This window comes from Carassius gibelio, chromosome B19 (genome assembly GCF_023724105.1).
Source record: "Carassius gibelio isolate Cgi1373 ecotype wild population from Czech Republic chromosome B19, carGib1.2-hapl.c, whole genome shotgun sequence".
Classification (NCBI taxonomy): Eukaryota; Metazoa; Chordata; class Actinopteri; order Cypriniformes; family Cyprinidae; genus Carassius; species Carassius gibelio.
The window spans coordinates 6,698,442-6,707,938 of record NC_068414.1 but is presented as its reverse complement, the minus strand read 5'-3'; the positions used below and the strand labels follow the sequence as shown (position 1 = coordinate 6,707,938).

Sequence of the window (9,497 nt, the reverse complement as noted above, 5' to 3'; positions counted from 1 at the left end):
AGAAAAAACCCGGTGAGAAACCAGGCTCAGTCGGGGAGACAGTTCTCCCCTTGTCAGACGAAACCAGTAGATCAGCTCCAGGCTGCAGGAATGTCAGACTGTGCAGAAGAATCATCTGTTTCCTGTGGTCTTGTCCAGGTGGTCTTTACAAGGGATTTGTATCTGCGGCTCATCTAGTTGTCACGGTCTCCGCTGTGTTTCTGGGCCATAGAGGTCCTTTCTAGGTGTTGATCCACCATCTTCTCTGGATACGGACTGGATCCGGGTGACTGAAGCGGATACAGACTGGATCTGGTGGCTACGGTGACCTCGGAATAAGGGATTTCTTTAAAAGACTTTTTTTTTCATATAAGATTTTATCCAACTTTTCAGATAGAGGCATGAGAAAGAGATTGCCTTGATTGGGCTTTTGGTTATTATAGGCACTCTCTGCGTTTGACCACTTCGTGTTTATTTAGCCGGATGGGAAGGCAGCGCTTTCTTGTACGTGACGGGATGCAAATTCTTGAAGGCTCTCTTTAGTGACGGGTCCAAACAAAGATCTCATCTGCTCCTCTAGCCCTATCGGCGACTCGTGCACTTCGAGCCTTCTTAGTGACGGCGCAAGTTGCTGACTGCTGACTGCGTTGGTGGTATAGTGGTGAGCATAGCTGCCTTCCAAGCAGTTGGAGAGAGCAGTGCGCATGTCCTTTGGCTCGGGCTGACGTCGAAGCAGAACTCCCTCTGTGACCTGTGCCTCCACCCAAAACTTTTGGATGGAATAATTTCGGATGGACCCATCATTAGCTGAAGTCGCATAACACTTGCAACACTACCGGTAGCAGGGGTCATTGTTTGGACTCTTTTTTTTTTTTTTTTTTTTTTTTAATTGCGCTTTAAACAAAAAGTATTGTGTCAATGCAACTGAACAACATTTATTAGGAACACAGTGCGTCAATAAAGCTACTGACTTCCGCCTGCGTTGGTGGTATAGTGGTGAGCATAGCTGCCTTCCAAGCAGTTGACCCGGGTTCGATTCCCGGCCAACGCATGTCCTTTGGCTCGGGCTGACGTCGAAGCAGAACTCCTTCTGTGACCTGCGACTCCAACCAAACATTTTGGATGGATCATTCGGAAGACGAAAAGAACCAGCTCTCCCCGTCGGGGAATCGAACCCCGGTCTTCCGCGTGACAGGCGGAGATACTGTCCACTATACTAACGAGGAGCCGTGCATGCTGCCGTTTCTCCCCCAACTGACGGCACTGCACTGACATAACTAAACAATGCATGGCTTCTTCTGACGCAGACCCAGCCCTAGCACCGTAAAATTTCTGATGGACCCATCATTAGCTGAAGTCGCATAACACTTGGAACACTACCCGTAGAGGGGTCATTGTTTGGACTCTTTTTTTTTTTTTTTTTTTTTAAATTGCGCTTTAAACAAAAAGTATTGCGTCAATGCAACTGAACAACATTAATTAGGAACACAGTGCGTCAAAAAGCAAAATGACAGTTAAAGGCATTTCGTTATTGAACTCTTTGATGACATCATTCAGCTAAGTTCAGTTTAAATAGTATCTGTGCAATAATTTGCAATCAAGTCAACGATATCGCTGTACATGAAGTGTCCCCAGCTCCGCCTGCCAGAAGCGACAGAGGCAAGAAACCAAAACTCGATCGGTGAAAGGATGGAGAAAAAACCCGGTGAGAAACCAGGCTCAGTCGGGGAGACAGTTCTCCCCTTGTCAGACGAAACCAGTAGATCAGCTCCAGGCTGCAGGAATGTCAGACTGTGCAGAAGAATCATCTGTTTCCTGTGGTCTTGTCCAGGTGGTCTTTACAAGGGATTTGTATCTGCGGCTCATCTAGTTGTCACGGTCTCCGCTGTGTTTCTGGGCCATAGAGGTCCTTTCTAGGTGTTGATCCACCATCTTCTCTGGATACGGACTGGATCCGGGTGACTGAAGCGGATACAGACTGGATCTGGTGGCTACGGTGACCTCGGAATAAGGGATTTCTTTAAAAGACTTTTTTTTTCATATAAGATTTTATCCAACTTTTCAGATAGAGGCATGAGAAAGAGATTGCCTTGATTGGGCTTTTGGTTATTATAGGCACTCTCTGCGTTTGACCACTTCGTGTTTATTTAGCCGGATGGGAAGGCAGCGCTTTCTTGTACGTGACGGGATGCAAATTCTTGAAGGCTCTCTTTAGTGACGGGTCCAAACAAAGATCTCATCTGCTCCTCTAGCCCTATCGGCGACTCGTGCACTTCGAGCCTTCTTAGTGACGGCGCAAGTTGCTGACTGCTGACTGCGTTGGTGGTATAGTGGTGAGCATAGCTGCCTTCCAAGCAGTTGGAGAGAGCAGTGCGCATGTCCTTTGGCTCGGGCTGACGTCGAAGCAGAACTCCCTCTGTGACCTGTGCCTCCACCCAAAACTTTTGGATGGAATAATTTCGGATGGACCCATCATTAGCTGAAGTCGCATAACACTTGCAACACTACCGGTAGCAGGGGTCATTGTTTGGACTCTTTTTTTTTTTTTTTTTTTTTTTTAATTGCGCTTTAAACAAAAAGTATTGTGTCAATGCAACTGAACAACATTTATTAGGAACACAGTGCGTCAATAAAGCTACTGACTTCCGCCTGCGTTGGTGGTATAGTGGTGAGCATAGCTGCCTTCCAAGCAGTTGACCCGGGTTCGATTCCCGGCCAACGCATGTCCTTTGGCTCGGGCTGACGTCGAAGCAGAACTCCTTCTGTGACCTGCGACTCCAACCAAACATTTTGGATGGATCATTCGGAAGACGAAAAGAACCAGCTCTCCCCGTCGGGGAATCGAACCCCGGTCTTCCGCGTGACAGGCGGAGATACTGTCCACTATACTAACGAGGAGCCGTGCATGCTGCCGTTTCTCCCCCAACTGACGGCACTGCACTGACATAACTAAACAATGCATGGCTTCTTCTGACGCAGACCCAGCCCTAGCACCGTAAAATTTCTGATGGACCCATCATTAGCTGAAGTCGCATAACACTTGGAACACTACCCGTAGCAGGGGTCATTGTTTGGACTCTTTTTTTTTTTTTTTTTTTTTTAAATTGCGCTTTAAACAAAAAGTATTGCGTCAATGCAACTGAACAACATTAATTAGGAACACAGTGCGTCAAAAAGCAAAATGACAGTTAAAGGCATTTCGTTATTGAACTCTTTGATGACATCATTCAGCTAAGTTCAGTTTAAATAGTATCTGTGCAATAATTTGCAATCAAGTCAACGATATCGCTGTACATGAAGTGTCCCCAGCTCCGCCTGCCAGAAGCGACAGAGGGAAGAAACCAAAACTCGATCGGTGAAAGGATGGAGAAAAAACCCGGTGAGAAACCAGGCTCAGTCGGGGAGACAGTTCTCCCCTTGTCAGACGAAACCAGTAGATCAGCTCCAGGCTGCAGGAATGTCAGACTGTGCAGAAGAATCATCTGTTTCCTGTGGTCTTGTCCAGGTGGTCTTTACAAGGGATTTGTATCTGCGGCTCATCTAGTTGTCACGGTCTCCGCTGTGTTTCTGGGCCATAGAGGTCCTTTCTAGGTGTTGATCCACCATCTTCTCTGGATACGGACTGGATCCGGGTGACTGAAGCGGATACAGACTGGATCTGGTGGCTACGGTGACCTCGGAATAAGGGATTTCTTTAAAAGACTTTTTTTTTCATATAAGATTTTATCCAACTTTTCAGATAGAGGCATGAGAAAGAGATTGCCTTGATTGGGCTTTTGGTTATTGGTGGACCGAGAGGACTTTTTTGAGTTTTACTCCTCCCTTTTGGAGTGGGGGGGGGGGGGGTGCTGACGAAACACATGTGGGCAGGCATTGTCACCCTTGATGACCCTTGGCGAGTGTAGTAGTTTAACAGAGGCAGCGCACAGGCCCGAGGGTTTGGAGACACAGCTCGAGTTTCTCTTCATTGTCGCATAAATCTTTCGCCTTTTACTAAAGATTTCCGTGGAGGGGAACTTTTGCGAGTGACCTGTATTTTTGGGTGCTCTGCTCACAGCAGAGCTACATCGAAATGTCAAGAGCAGAATCAGTTTGACCGTCCGGCAGCATGCTGCGAGAGGGCTTGCCACTGATCATCGTCTGAATAGGCACTCTCTGCGTTTGACCACTTCGTGTTTATTTAGCCGGATGGGAAGGCAGCGCTTTCTTGTACGTGACGGGATGCAAATTCTTGAAGGCTCTCTTTAGTGACGGGTCCAAACAAAGATCTCATCTGCTCCTCTAGCCCTATCGGCGACTCGTGCACTTCGAGCCTTCTTAGTGACGGCGCAAGTTGCTGACTGCTGACTGCGTTGGTGGTATAGTGGTGAGCATAGCTGCCTTCCAAGCAGTTGACCCGGGTTCGATTCCCGGCCAACGCATGTCCTTTGGCTCGGGCTGACGTCGAAGCAGAACTCCTTCTGTGACCTGCGACTCCAACCAAACATTTTGGATGGATCATTCGGAAGACGAAAAGAACCAGCTCTCCCCGTCGGGGAATCGAACCCCGGTCTTCCGCGTGACAGGCGGAGATACTGTCCACTATACTAACGAGGAGCCGTGCATGCTGCCGTTTCTCCCCCAACTGACGGCACTGCACTGACATAACTAAACAATGCATGGCTTCTTCTGACGCAGACCCAGCCCTAGCACCGTAAAATTTCTGATGGACCCATCATTAGCTGAAGTCGCATAACACTTGGAACACTACCCGTAGCAGGGGTCATTGTTTGGACTCTTTTTTTTTTTTTTTTTTTTTAAATTGCGCTTTAAACAAAAAGTATTGCGTCAATGCAACTGAACAACATTAATTAGGAACACAGTGCGTCAAAAAGCAAAATGACAGTTAAAGGCATTTCGTTATTGAACTCTTTGATGACATCATTCAGCTAAGTTCAGTTTAAATAGTATCTGTGCAATAATTTGCAATCAAGTCAACGATATCGCTGTACATGAAGTGTCCCCAGCTCCGCCTGCCAGAAGCGACAGAGGCAAGAAACCAAAACTCGATCGGTGAAAGGATGGAGAAAAAACCGGGTGAGAAACCAGGCTCAGTCGGGGAGACAGTTCTCCCCTTGTCAGACGAAACCAGTAGATCAGCTCCAGGCTGCAGGAATGTCAGACTGTGCAGAAGAATCATCTGTTTCCTGTGGTCTTGTCCAGGTGGTCTTTACAAGGGATTTGTATCTGCGGCTCATCTAGTTGTCACGGTCTCCGCTGTGTTTCTGGGCCATAGAGGTCCTTTCTAGGTGTTGATCCACCATCTTCTCTGGATACGGACTGGATCCGGGTGACTGAAGCGGATACAGACTGGATCTGGTGGCTACGGTGACCTCGGAATAAGGGATTTCTTTAAAAGACTTTTTTTTTCATATAAGATTTTATCCAACTTTTCAGATAGAGGCATGAGAAAGAGATTGCCTTGATTGGGCTTTTGGTTATTATAGGCACTCTCTGCGTTTGACCACTTCGTGTTTATTTAGCCGGATGGGAAGGCAGCGCTTTCTTGTACGTGACGGGATGCAAATTCTTGAAGGCTCTCTTTAGTGACGGGTCCAAACAAAGATCTCATCTGCTCCTCTAGCCCTATCGGCGACTCGTGCACTTCGAGCCTTCTTAGTGACGGCGCAAGTTGCTGACTGCTGACTGCGTTGGTGGTATAGTGGTGAGCATAGCTGCCTTCCAAGCAGTTGGAGAGAGCAGTGCGCATGTCCTTTGGCTCGGGCTGACGTCGAAGCAGAACTCCCTCTGTGACCTGTGCCTCCACCCAAAATTTTGGATGGAATAATTTCGGATGGACCCATCATTAGCTGAAGTCGCATAACACTTGCAACACTACCCGTAGCAGGGGTCATTGTTTGGACTCTTTTTTTTTTTTTTTTTTTTTTTATTGCGCTTTAAACAAAAAGTATTGTGTCAATGCAACTGAACAACATTTATTAGGAACACAGTGCGTCAATAAAGCTACTGACTTCCGCCTGCGTTGGTGGTATAGTGGTGAGCATAGCTGCCTTCCAAGCAGTTGACCCGGGTTCGATTCCCGGCCAACGCATGTCCTTTGGCTCGGGCTGACGTCGAAGCAGAACTCCTTCTGTGACCTGCGACTCCAACCAAACATTTTGGATGGATCATTCGGAAGACGAAAAGAACCAGCTCTCCCCGTCGGGGAATCGAACCCCGGTCTTCCGCGTGACAGGCGGAGATACTGTCCACTATACTAACGAGGAGCCGTGCATGCTGCCGTTTCTCCCCCAACTGACGGCACTGCACTGACATAACTAAACAATGCATGGCTTCTTCTGACGCAGACCCAGCCCTAGCACCGTAAAATTTCTGATGGACCCATCATTAGCTGAAGTCGCATAACACTTGGAACACTACCCGTAGCAGGGGTCATTGTTTGGACTCTTTTTTTTTTTTTTTTTTTTTTTAAATTGCGCTTTAAACAAAAAGTATTGCGTCAATGCAACTGAACAACATTAATTAGGAACACAGTGCGTCAAAAAGCAAAATGACAGTTAAAGGCATTTCGTTATTGAACTCTTTGATGACATCATTCAGCTAAGTTCAGTTTAAATAGTATCTGTGCAATAATTTGCAATCAAGTCAACGATATCGCTGTACATGAAGTGTCCCCAGCTCCGCCTGCCAGAAGCGACAGAGGCAAGAAACCAAAACTCGATCGGTGAAAGGATGGAGAAAAAACCCGGTGAGAAACCAGGCTCAGTCGGGGAGACAGTTCTCCCCTTGTCAGACGAAACCAGTAGATCAGCTCCAGGCTGCAGGAATGTCAGACTGTGCAGAAGAATCATCTGTTTCCTGTGGTCTTGTCCAGGTGGTCTTTACAAGGGATTTGTATCTGCGGCTCATCTAGTTGTCACGGTCTCCGCTGTGTTTCTGGGCCATAGAGGTCCTTTCTAGGTGTTGATCCACCATCTTCTCTGGATACGGACTGGATCCGGGTGACTGAAGCGGATACAGACTGGATCTGGTGGCTACGGTGACCTCGGAATAAGGGATTTCTTTAAAAGACTTTTTTTTTCATATAAGATTTTATCCAACTTTTCAGATAGAGGCATGAGAAAGAGATTGCCTTGATTGGGCTTTTGGTTATTGGTGGACCGAGAGGACTTTTTTGAGTTTTACTCCTCCCTTTTGGAGTGGGGGGGGGGGGGGGGGTGCTGACTAAACACATGTGGGCAGGCATTGTCACCCTTGATGACCCTTGGCGAGCGTAGTAGTTTAACAGAGGCAGCGCACAGGCCCGAGGGTTTGGAGACACAGCTCGAGTTTCTCTTCATTGTCGCATAAATCTTTCGCCTTTTACTAAAGATTTCCGTGGAGGGGAACTTTTGCGAGTGACCTGTATTTTTGGGTGCTCTGCTCACAGCAGAGCTACATCGAAATGTCAAGAGCAGAATCAGTTTGACCGTCAGGCAGCATGCTGCGAGAGGGCTTGCCACTGGTCATCGTCTGAATAGGCACTCTCTGCGTTTGACCACTTCGTGTTTATTTAGCCGGATGGGAAGGCAGCGCTTTCTTGTACGTGACGGGATGCAAATTCTTGAAGGCTCTCTTTAGTGACGGGTCCAAACAAAGATCTCATCTGCTCCTCTAGCCCTATCGGCGACTCGTGCACTTCGAGCCTTCTTAGTGACGGCGCAAGTTGCTGACTGCTGACTGCGTTGGTGGTATAGTGGTGAGCATAGCTGCCTTCCAAGCAGTTGACCCGGATTCGATTCCCGGCCAACGCATATCCTTTGGCTCGGGCTGACGTCGAAGCAGAACTCCCTCTGTGACCTGTGCCTCCACCCAAAACTTTTGGATGGAATAATTTCGGATGGACCCATCATTAGCTGAAGTCGCATAACACTTGCAACACTACCGGTAGCAGGGGTCATTGTTTGGACTCTTTTTTTTTTTTTTTTTTTTTTTTAATTGCGCTTTAAACAAAAAGTATTGTGTCAATGCAACTGAACAACATTTATTAGGAACACAGTGCGTCAATAAAGCTACTGACTTCCGCCTGCGTTGGTGGTATAGTGGTGAGCATAGCTGCCTTCCAAGCAGTTGACCCGGGTTCGATTCCCGGCCAACGCATGTCCTTTGGCTCGGGCTGACGTCGAAGCAGAACTCCTTCTGTGACCTGCGACTCCAACCAAACATTTTGGATGGATCATTCGGAAGACGAAAAGAACCAGCTCTCCCCGTCGGGGAATCGAACCCCGGTCTTCCGCGTGACAGGCGGAGATACTGTCCACTATACTAACGAGGAGCCGTGCATGCTGCCGTTTCTCCCCCAACTGACGGCACTGCACTGACATAACTAAACAATGCATGGCTTCTTCTGACGCAGACCCAGCCCTAGCACCGTAAAATTTCTGATGGACCCATCATTAGCTGAAGTCGCATAACACTTGGAACACTACCCGTAGAGGGGTCATTGTTTGGACTCTTTTTTTTTTTTTTTTTTTTTAAATTGCGCTTTAAACAAAAAGTATTGCGTCAATGCAACTGAACAACATTAATTAGGAACACAGTGCGTCAAAAAGCAAAATGACAGTTAAAGGCATTTCGTTATTGAACTCTTTGATGACATCATTCAGCTAAGTTCAGTTTAAATAGTATCTGTGCAATAATTTGCAATCAAGTCAACGATATCGCTGTACATGAAGTGTCCCCAGCTCCGCCTGCCAGAAGCGACAGAGGCAAGAAACCAAAACTCGATCGGTGAAAGGATGGAGAAAAAACCCGGTGAGAAACCAGGCTCAGTCGGGGAGACAGTTCTCCCCTTGTCAGACGAAACCAGTAGATCAGCTCCAGGCTGCAGGAATGTCAGACTGTGCAGAAGAATCATCTGTTTCCTGTGGTCTTGTCCAGGTGGTCTTTACAAGGGATTTGTATCTGCGGCTCATCTAGTTGTCACGGTCTCCGCTGTGTTTCTGGGCCATAGAGGTCCTTTCTAGGTGTTGATCCACCATCTTCTCTGGATACGGACTGGATCCGGGTGACTGAAGCGGATACAGACTGGATCTGGTGGCTACGGTGACCTCGGAATAAGGGATTTCTTTAAAAGACTTTTTTTTTCATATAAGATTTTATCCAACTTTTCAGATAGAGGCATGAGAAAGAGATTGCCTTGATTGGGCTTTTGGTTATTATAGGCACTCTCTGCGTTTGACCACTTCGTGTTTATTTAGCCGGATGGGAAGGCAGCGCTTTCTTGTACGTGACGGGATGCAAATTCTTGAAGGCTCTCTTTAGTGACGGGTCCAAACAAAGATCTCATCTGCTCCTCTAGCCCTATCGGCGACTCGTGCACTTCGAGCCTTCTTAGTGACGGCGCAAGTTGCTGACTGCTGACTGCGTTGGTGGTATAGTGGTGAGCATAGCTGCCTTCCAAGCAGTTGGAGAGAGCAGTGCGCATGTCCTTTGGCTCGGGCTGACGTCGAAGCAGAACTCCCTCTGTGACCTGTGCC

The 9,497-nt window shown here is 47.5% G+C and overlaps 2 non-coding genes across 2 annotated transcripts; both read left to right on the top strand.

Moving 5' to 3' along the window:
- Positions 1-3,928: 3,928 nt before the first annotated feature.
- On the top strand, positions 3,929-4,043 carry LOC127980858 (U5 spliceosomal RNA). Its single transcript, XR_008159860.1, has one exon. It is a non-coding gene; the product is annotated as a U5 spliceosomal RNA (small nuclear RNA).
- Positions 4,044-7,300: 3,257 nt separating this feature from the next.
- On the top strand, positions 7,301-7,415 carry LOC127980856 (U5 spliceosomal RNA). Its single transcript, XR_008159858.1, has one exon. It is a non-coding gene; the product is annotated as a U5 spliceosomal RNA (small nuclear RNA).
- Positions 7,416-9,497: the final 2,082 nt, after the last annotated feature.